The sequence below is a fragment of the Echinops telfairi genome, unplaced genomic scaffold (assembly GCF_000313985.2).
Source record: "Echinops telfairi isolate 266 unplaced genomic scaffold, ASM31398v2 ScPeMD7_2291;HRSCAF=2852, whole genome shotgun sequence".
NCBI classification, from domain to species: Eukaryota; Metazoa; Chordata; class Mammalia; order Afrosoricida; family Tenrecidae; genus Echinops; species Echinops telfairi.
The window spans coordinates 11546181-11556320 of NW_022106189.1; the positions used below are offsets into that span (position 1 = coordinate 11546181).

The window sequence follows — 10140 nt, forward strand, 5'->3', positions numbered from 1 at the left end:
CCCTTCCTACCTGGCTGCGCTCACGCTCTATCACATCAGGAACTGCATGTAGACAGGGGACGTTCTTTCGCATGACAGCGTCCATAGTTCTATTTCCATTTTTGCTTTCTTAAAGGCCACATCCAATCCAAGCCTCCTCTTCTTCCCATCAATGCTATCATCAAAGAGCGGACAGAAAACCACAGGCCAACTCACCCCATTGTTTGTATCCCAACATTTGTCCATTGCTGCTTTGAGGTTTGAAGTGACTCCCTCATCACTTCGGGCAACCAAGCTTCACTAAGGGTGGCAGTCCCTCTCCCCTCGGGTGGGATTGGTGCCTGAGACCTCCTGCCACCTCCGGGGCGAGGAGGCTGGGCAGGGGCTGCATCTGTGACAGAAAGGAAGCGGGGTGCCCTTCTCTCCGGCTGAAGTGAGGCATGCCTGAAAGGACTGGGGGTTCCACAGAAGAACCCTGCCCCTATAATCTTGTCTACTACCCTGCTAGGGAAGGCCAAAACGATACCCAGATGTGATGTGGTCCACCCACTCTGGCCAGGACAAGAAAAGATCACTCCCCACCAGGCCCCTCTCTCACTCACTTCCCAGCAGACAAAGCTTTCAACAAGTGAGATCTCACCCACAAAGCCCGGGAAGACGTGGGAGATGGAAGTGCCCGCTCCTCGCAGCATCACTCGCGGAGAACTGGAGGTTCCATGGGGTAGGAAGGGCAGACTCGATGCCGCTCTCAGTTTGTCTCACTGACCCTGAGCCAGTGAGAGACCCTCCTTAGGAAATGTTCGCCACATTTTTTTTCCCCAGGTCTCAAAATCTTCAGAGCAAGTCCCAGGCTCTGGACAACTCCCCCTCCTTTGGATTTGTGAAGGTTTTGCACCCTGGAGGGCCTAGAGAACTCCGAACACTGCAGGCCTGAATCATAGGGAGCCTGACAGCTCTCAACCAAGGACCCATGTGGAACGAAACACGGCATCTCTGCAGTAAGAGCAACAGCCACCACCTCCACTCCAACAGAGAACAGGCTCTCCCCCCCGTCTCCCTTCAGACTTCAGTCTACAAATGAGAAACCTGAGGCTCAGAGAAATCGAGTAGCTAGTCTGAGGTAGTAGAGCAAGAGCAAGAGGCAGAGCTGGATCCGCATGCATGGCCTGGCTGTTACCTATCCCAAGTGGGTCACTCTATGGATTTTTGCCCTGCTGGGACCAGCATAGTGGCTGTGTGTTGGGCTCAAACCTCAACTATACGAGTGATTAAAACCACTAGTTGCTCTTCGTGGGAGAGATGAGGGTTTCTACTCCCATAAAGAGTTACAGCCCTATCTGTTCTATAAGATCACCGTGAGTCAGAATTAACTCAATGGCAGGGAATTTTTGTCTGGTTTGGGGTTTTTTTGTTTTGGGAGGGGGCGCCCACAAGCTTGGTAACAGACAAGGCCTAGGAAAGTAAAACCTCAGCGTGGACCAGGGCACCTGCATCTTTGTTTCCACTGTATTAGGTACAAAGACTAGACCTCCCCTCAGCACAAAGCTCATTCATTCCCACTGAAAATTTTCAAAGCACTTGTATCTAAAAAGCAATTTGATCCAATAGCCCATGGAGGCACATATGAGAGGTGTATTTCATCGACACCCACAACTCATCAGGAAGGAAACGAGAAGAATAAGCAGGGAGGAGCATGGACAGTCAGTCACACAGTAACCTCTGGTGGCCTCATTCCTTGGCCACAGGGACAGTCAGACCACACCAGGCCTCCCTGGAGCCCGCCTCAGAGCCAGCCTGCTGAGCAGACGTCTAGGCATTCTGGGCGGCATTCTGACAGCACTAGGACACACAAGGAAGTTAAAGTCCACATAGCCTTCCTGCCAGACCACCACACAGAGTGTGTGGGCCAGCCCAACAATGGTCACCCTCCAGTTTCGATAGCTTTTGGATGGAGATGTCTTTAAAACAAGGCTGACGTCTGGTCCTCCCCACTGTCTGCAAACCAATTTCATTACTGCAGAAACCATGTTGCCAAAAGGAGAATTCCCTCCCTTTTCAGGCCCGTGCCCTTGAAGGCATCTTATTAGAAAAGACCATTTCTTAATTAACATTTTTGATCTTTAATCCATTACACATCCCTTTAATCCTGTTCGGTGTGCGGCTGGCCCACTTCCGAGGGCTAGCTCGGGGCTGTGCGAGGCTGGCAATTTCAGTGCTGAGGGCTCACGCACAGCTGGACTCGGCCAGGGACAGTCTACAGCGCCCAGACACCACTTCTGGTCCAGCCATGGGGACACTTCCCGAGCGGGAACCAGAAAGGAGGGAATCGGTGCAGACACCCCCAGATGGGCCAGTCAGCAGACGAGAGTTCATTTCATTAACCCCTGAACCCCAGCTCATCTCACCTAGAATGGTTTCCAGCAAAATCCATTTGAGCAGATCGGGCTCCCGCCAAGTATGGGAGCAGGAAGCTGGACTTCCTTCCGTTGGTACAGATCTCAAGCCACTTGACCTCGTCTGTAGCAAGCGCGAGCCCCTTCCAGGTTCCAGGTCCCCCCCACCCCTATGCTGAACATTGGATTTGCCTCAGGACTCCCTCCAGGCTGAAAGACTCCTATCGTAGGAAATTCAGGACCCACCCTTCTGGACTTTTCTCTACCTCCCTGACCACCCTTTCTCAAGTCCCTCAATCTCTTCTCCTCACCCGATTCAGCTCCCTCTTAACTTAACTCTGGCTATACGCATTGCTTGGTTGATTCACCCACTCATGGCTTTACGGGCTAGCGGTATATTCTTGCCACCACTGGTCTGTCAGTCATCTTACTACAGTGGCCTACACGATACTAGAATTATGGCAATAGTTTTTCACAGACCACCAGGGTCAGCCATGTTGGATAGGTTTCAGCAAAGCTTCCGCAACAGTGGACAAGGAAAAACGGTCTGGCAATCTACTTCTGAAGATGACCCGATGCAGACACGATGGACGACAATAGAGTAGTGTCTGATACCTGCAGCGCTGACAGACGAACTCTTGAGGTTAGAAGGTACTCACAATATGCAGCGGATATTTAAATGGACACCAACATACTTACAGTCATGAAGATGGCACAAGAGGGGACAATGTTTCTTATTTATAAGGTAGCCATGAATGAATGAATGAGCCAGAACCAACCCAATGATAACTGACAATACCAACTGATACACCCTCTCCCTTAATACCCTAATAAATCAATGGTCCTGTCCTCTCCCCAGATCATCAGCCATATATATATATCCAAGTGTCTACTCAGTGTCTAAGAGGCATCTCAAACTAACCATAGCCCAAATCAGATTCTTCTCTCTCTCTCTCTCTCTCTCTCTCTCACACACACACACACACACACACACACACACACACACAACTAGCATCAGCACCAAACCTGTTCCTCCCCCAAGCTCTCCATCTCAGTAAGTGGCATCTCTAGCCATCAGTCATCCAGCTGCCTGGCCCAGATTACCCTTGGTTCCTCTCCTATTGTCACATCCAACATCCAGTCCAGCAACAAATTCCATTGGCCCTACCTCCCAACTAATGTTCTAGTCTGACCCCTTCTCATTTCCTCCCCCGACTCTGAGGCCCTCCTCTCACACTGGAATGGTTCCATCAGCCTCACCCCTGCCCCCACAGCCTCTCCTGTCCACACCGCTGGAGTAGCTCGGCCACCCTCCTGCTCAGACCCTCCTCCCCACAGCACCCGACCGCTTGCCTAAAGCTGCCTGCCTCCTACCTCTTCCTCCTTGGCCTCGCTGACACCCTCACCCGAACTCTCCCTCTTCCTTCCTTCCTTCGTCTCTCAGACTTGACTTTACATCTCCCCTTCTTCCTCCTTCACCTCCCAGGTCTCACTGCTTCCTCCTCCCGCCCCCTCATCTCCCTGTCCTCACCTCTGTGCATTCTGCCCTTTCCTCTGGCCACAGTGAGGTCCCTTCTTGCATTCTGCCCTTCAGAGAGCGAGCTGACTTCCACCTTCTGCAAGACTTACTCCTCCTCTGCTCAAATGCCCCCTCCTCCCCCACCTCTTGGCACAGAGGCCTCTCTAACCACTCCATGGCCCCTATACAAATGCCCTCTCTTCCCGACTACCCTACTCACGACTCTCTAAATGACCGCCCTGTGGGTCACCTCTGAGTGACACCACATTAGATGGACTGTATAAGCACTAAACTGGATGCTATGTACACAATAGGGACTTGTCGATTCTACTCACCACCTAGATCAGTCATCTATGTTCCTACAAGAAGGAATGGTCTTGTTAGTCGTGAACGCCCATCAAAGTGTCTTGCATCACCAGCACTGAGCGTTGTTCAGCAATAACTCAGAAGGCAACTAGACATTCAGAAGAACTTCCCTGAGGATAGAAACTCTGAAGAAGTGCCCATCAGTGAAGAAGTCAGTAACCATAACCTAAATCTCATGCTGGATTACCCGAGAGAAGGAAGTGAGAGAAACTGGCCCACAGCGGCTGGGGACAAGCCAATAAACAGTAAAGGAGTTCGCCATGCAGCAGGTGGTCTTTCACCGGCTGGGTAAGTCTTTCTGGGTAAGCCAGAAAGGGTTCCTGAAAGGGCAAGGGTGGAGGAGACACATTTGAAAAGGCAAAGGGTGGGGGCTGGGCCTTGAACACCATGCCACTGTGGGTGGGGTAGGTGGGAGGGTGAGAAAGGGGAGCCACGCCAACAAAGGTAGGGGTGGAAATGAGAAACGGACCCAGCAGGGAGACGCCTGTAAGAGGGAAGAGTCTATTTCTGGGTCTTGTGAATTCCCCAACCCCGTCTAAACTCCCCCAGCAAAAGGCACCAGTACCTTGGTCCCATCTGCTTCAAGGCAGAACCCTGAACACTACAACTTCCCAAGGCTGCTTGGTGGCCCACAGAATCCAGCCAGCCACAGCGCTGGGTCCAGAGAGCAGGTCTCTAGATTTCAAATGCAAAACTCCCACGCTGCCCACTTCCCAATCTGACCACAGCTCAAGCGGTGTTTCTCTCCTTCCCTCTCCCTTGCAACGCAGCATGAGATTTAGGTTTTGGTTATGGGCTTATTCACTGATGCGCACTTCCCCAGAGTTTATATCCTGAAGGAGGTTCTACTGAATGTCTAATTATCCCCATTGTAAGACCACTGCTACCAGCCCAGAGCTACTGGCCTGCTTCCTGGAAGATAAAACAGCAAAAGGAGAAGAGCCCTTCCTCCCACAGCAGCGTGAGGCCATAGCACCCAGGACAGTCTTCCTCCCCTCCAGGGCCAATGGGTTAGAGGACGCCAAGCAGGGTGTGAAGGAGCAGACTAACCTCCGGAGCAGGGCATCTCCCACTCAGGTCCCGGATGTGGAGCTAGGGAATGGTCAAATCAAGGAAGAAGATCCATGATGAAGGCAATGATTCGCATACCCTCACACCCTGCCTTTGCACTCGGCTCTACACACTCCTAAAACACCTGAGGGTTAGACGCAGGCCCCATCATACTGCCCTACCTAGGGTCCCAGCTTGGAGAGGGCAGCAAAGAGGGCGAGGTACCAGTACTGGCGGCAGCTCTGTGGCAGAGTTCTACTGTACTCCACCAGCTTTGTGAAGGCTGCTCGTTCAGGAGAAGATTGCCAAGCCTTTCTGCAGGGTGCCTCTGCGTGGAAGTCAACCACCGACACTTTTTAACTGTCAAGTACATTAACCTGGTGTATCACCCAAAGATGCACCGGTGCTAAAGTTAGTAGGGGAGGAAAACATGTCTTAAGATTCAAAGCTATCTCTGAAAACATCTTCACCTCCTCCCAAGATATACCTGCCAGGACTTGGTGCATATATGGGGAGACTCTCTGTGCGGCTCTGGCTCGGACTTCACGCCATGAGGGATGAAAAGACATGTCTTAGCGTCCCACAGGAGTCCCTGGTGGCATAGAAGGCTGACATACTCTTCTGATAACCAAAAGGTTGGAGGTTCAAATCTATCCAGAGGTGCCTCAGAAGAAAGGCCTAGGGATTTACTTCCCCCCCAAATCAGCCATTGAAAATTCTATGCCGAACAGATCTCCCATGACACACATGGGAGACACACATGACCATGAGCTTGCATGCACATCACAGCAACTGGCTAATACCCCAGGCATGCCCAAAACCCACAGACCCCATGACAGAAGGAAGATGCAGATTCCCACTCTCATCTCAGGGGCACAGTCTCTGACTGCAGTTACCACACCCAAGGCAAACTCCCTGCTATCACGTGACAACTCACAACCCACAGCAACCGCATATACGGTCCTCATCTTCTTTCCACATTTGCCAATCTTGGCACCCTTCTCATTGTCATCACCCTCTTTGTCAGGGGGGTGGGTACATCTGAATTAGCAAAAACTAAATGAGCTCATATGAGCTGTAAATATGCACAAAGGCAATCCAGAGTTTCTTGAAGACAGGAGGGAGGCTAGATGGTCTGTGTGACAATACTGCTGTGCCCAAACTGTCTGTGCGACATTGAACAAGACCCCCAGCCTCCGGGAACCTCAATTTCCACATATGGATCCTGAAGCTAATTCCCTGTTTCCCCGAAAGTAAGACATCCCCCGAAAATAAGACCTATATACAGTTTTGCCTCTCGCTGAAATATAAGGCATCCCCCTGAAAATAAGACTTCCCCGAAAATAAGCCCCCCCCCCCCAAGCTACCGTAACTCTGGACTCTGGACCGTAGCAGCGGGCACCGCCGCACAGCTCACTGTTGGCCACAGGGCAGCCGGAGCAGACAGGAAGAGCGAGGTCTCTTTTAATAAAACAATAAACAATAAATGTGTAGCATATTCTTCTTCATGGAAAAATAAGACATCCCCTGAAAATAAGACCTAGCACATCTTTGGGAGCAAAAATTAGTATGAGACTGTCTTATTTTCGGGGAAGCAGGGTAGCTGTGGAGGGACCTCCTTGGGCAAGCTCAGCTCTCAGGGGCACAAAGCCCAGGTTAAATCCTATTCCAGTCTTTTACCAAGAAGCTAACTCATGCCTTTGCTCAGGAGCACCTGAGTAATGGACTAATTCATGGCTGCTAATAAAAGACTTGGAGTCTTGAGTCCCCAGAGGAATCTCAAAAGACAGACCAGGCATCTACAGAAAAGTCAGTCGCTGAAACCCTAGACATGCACTTCTCCTCTGACTCACAGAGCTGATACCAACCCAACAGCAACAGAGTATGAGGTGGTGGAAAGCCCTTGAATTTGGCCCCTGGACCTTAAACCCTCATATGCTTTTTGTTTCCCTGCCCATACTCTTTTTTAGAGACTGGGTTCTACTCAGATACAATAAATAAATACATCAATTCGATCAAATGTAAATAAGGGGTGCATAATGCTAGATTTAAAACCTCAAACCAGCCCAGATAACCTTGGCCAGATTACAACATGGGCCGGGAGGCAGGGACACTGGGAACATGCATACGTATGGGAACAGAGCTTCCAAAAGGTGGCTTGAAAGACAATGATTTGAACATAGGTGGAAGGTGCTCAAGTGTGGAGAGGGCAGCCTGAGATCAAGTACATGTGCTGGGCCCTGCTCAACACGCACGGCAATCACTGACATATTCAGGGTTCTTTGAGGTTCTGCACTTGAGAAACCTGTGCAATCGCATTTAACCAGGCATTTTAAAGCCTCTCTGTGCAGATTCCCAGCAGACCCAGGACGAAGCCCATCCAGGCAGCCTCATCTCTATCGAGTCCGCTCCAGGCAGCCCTGTATTAACTGGGTAGCGGCTGTAGCAGGCACTTCTGCCCTAAGCATTGTCCAAGGTCCATTTAAGAAAGAACTCCAGGAAAGATGCTTCTGCGTCGTGTGCCAAATTGTTACTCAGAGAGTGCCTGTTCTTTGTTCAATGATTAATGAGGATCAGTGCCATACATTCCTTAGCATTTAATGCCACAGGAAAACACGTGTCCACCCGCAAGGACTTCAGTCAGACAGCGGCACCTACGCTGCTCCTCGTTCTATTTCTCTTTTGACCTTTGCTGCCAGGAAACTCAATTGCAAATAGATTCCTACCTTAAGCTTCTGACAGAATAATTTTTTACATGCATTGTTTTATCAATCCTATGGCCCAGGGACCACGTTACATCTTTATATTACTAATCACCACTGTTGGCATTTGTTGAGTGTCTGTTTGAGCCAGTCGCCTATTGTCTGTGACACTACTTGTTTGCATAACACTGACACCAGGTAGGTATTTTAGTATCCCCATTTTAAAAGGTCAAATAAAAGCCCTTGGAAAGTGGCACTGCGTCAGTGAGGGCCATGCTCACAGTGAACAAGGCAGTAAGGGCGGCTGTGTGTGCACTTGTTCACTCTCAGTCTTCATTCTAGAATAAGTCCAGGAGGCAGCCTCCCGTGGCATGTCCCAGACACTTTGGATGAAGCCAAGATTGAAATACAGATTTATTTGACTCAAAACCCACACTCTTAACTCCTGTACTTCTGGTTTGAGTCCATCCAAAGGTGACTGCAAAGATCTATGTGGTGAGTCAGGAAGTACTGCTATTAAGGTACCCATTCCTACATGCACAGGCTTATTCCAAATAAAGCATGTCAAACAGGTCTCTGGGTGGCTGCAGACAAGTGATACACTTGTCTCAGTCTCATTAACAAAGAAAATGCCCTGCCTTCGCATCAATGCCGACTCACAGGACAGGGTAGAACTGCCCCTGTAAGGGTCAGAGGCTGTTTACAGGAGTAGAAGGCTAGGCCTTTCTCCAATGGAGCAGCTGGTGGATTTGAACTGTGGATTTTATGGTTAGCAGTCCAATGTGTAACCACTACTCCAACAGAGCTCCCTGAGTCTCCTGGAAAAGGATGCCTTCCAAAAAAGGTCCCCTCTAACCTGTGACTTCCAAAGGCACGTGTGGGTCAGTTAAAGTCAAGGCAAAGAGGTCAGCTCAGAAGGTTATAACAATTGTTTGTTTCAGGGATGCTAAAGTAGTAATCCCATCACTTATCTGTTAGGGGAAAAAAATCCAGGCTCGGGTTGTAACATTGAGTCTACAAACAAAATATTGCATGATACAGGAAACATCAAAAGAGATGGAAAAACTACACAGAGTCACTGTACCAAAACCAACTAGTCAACATCCAACCATTGCAAGAGGTAGCATATGATCAAGAACCAATGGTACTGAAGGAAGAGGTCCAAGCTGCCCTGCAGGCATTAACCGAAAACACAGCGCTAGGAATTGATGAAATACCAAGCGACACAACCTTGCTTGCTCAAAGTGAGAAGGATTTCAAGCAATTGAGATTACAGTCTTCAGTATGAATCATAACTCAATATAAAGAAACCCAAAATCCTTACAACTCGACCAATAGGTCACATCATGATCAATGGAGAAAAGATTGAAGTTGTCAAGGACGTCGCCTTGTTTGGATCCACAATCAATGCTCATGGAAGCAGCAGTCAAGAGATGGAATGATTGCTTTGGGTAAATCTGCCGCATAAGACCTCTTTTAGAGTATTGAAAAACAAGAATATTACTTTCGGGACTAAGGTGTGCTCAGCCCAAGCCATGATATTTTCAGTCACTTCATATGTATATGAAACTTGCACACTGAATAAGTAAGACAAAAGTGAATTAATGTATTTGAATTACAGTGCTGACAAAGAATATCAAAAGTACTGTGGACTGCAGAAAACAAATAAATCCGTCTTGTAAAGCACAGCCAGAATGTTCCTTAGAAGCAAGTAAGAGGACATGTTATCAGGAGAGACTAGTCCTTAGAAAAGGACATAGCACCCTGTCATTGCTCGATGTAGCAATGATGAAAATTACAACTTTCCTCTAGTTCCTAAATGTTTTCCGCCTCCCCCTGCCCCCTCCCCCACTATCATGATCCAAATTCTACCTTGCAAGTCTGGCTAGACCAGATGATGTACACTGGTACAGATAGGAACTGAAAGCACAGGGAATCCAGGGCAAAGGATCCCTTCAGGACCAGTGGTGTGAGTGGTGATACTGGGAGCATAGAGGGAGAGTGGGTTGAAAAGGGGGAACCGATTACAAGGATCTACATGTGACCCCCTCCCTGGGGGATGGACAACAGAAAAGTGGGTGATGGGAGACGTCAGACAGGGCAAGATATGGCAAAATAATAATTTATAAAT

General features: G+C 49.2%; 1 protein-coding gene across 1 annotated transcript in view; it reads right to left on the reverse strand.

The window, feature by feature from the left end:
* The window catches only part of ZNF423 (zinc finger protein 423), a 362848-nt gene that overhangs the window by 331888 nt on the left and 20820 nt on the right, over window positions 1–10140 (reverse strand). The window lies entirely within an intron of this gene.